Genomic DNA, 345 nt, shown 5'->3' with positions numbered 1-345 from the left:
GTACCACGACTACACCCTGCCATTCATATTCTGACCGCTGGAAAATGAATTGTAAATTCACTGTCCTTTTCAATTGTTTATTTACTCTCCTCTTCTGCTGTTCTTTATTTGTTTGCGGATGCCATTTCCGTCTGGTGTAGATGCCCTTCTGGAATAGCGAGCCGCGCGTCGATCGGTACCCGTCAGGCAGGGTCGCTGGATGAAGGTACGCCGGGTTTTAATTCCGTATATGGCTGCAGCAGGAGGAAGTTCTTTGGCCAGCCGTCCAGAACTGGTTTCTGGTGGGCGGCCCTCCCTCACCCCGGGGGCGGCCGCTGCTTCTGTGTATTCATTCTGCCCTACAGC

Source organism: Penaeus monodon, chromosome 21 (assembly GCF_015228065.2).
Source record: "Penaeus monodon isolate SGIC_2016 chromosome 21, NSTDA_Pmon_1, whole genome shotgun sequence".
Classification (NCBI taxonomy): domain Eukaryota; kingdom Metazoa; phylum Arthropoda; class Malacostraca; order Decapoda; family Penaeidae; genus Penaeus; species Penaeus monodon.
Note: the sequence above shows the minus strand (reverse complement) of the source record.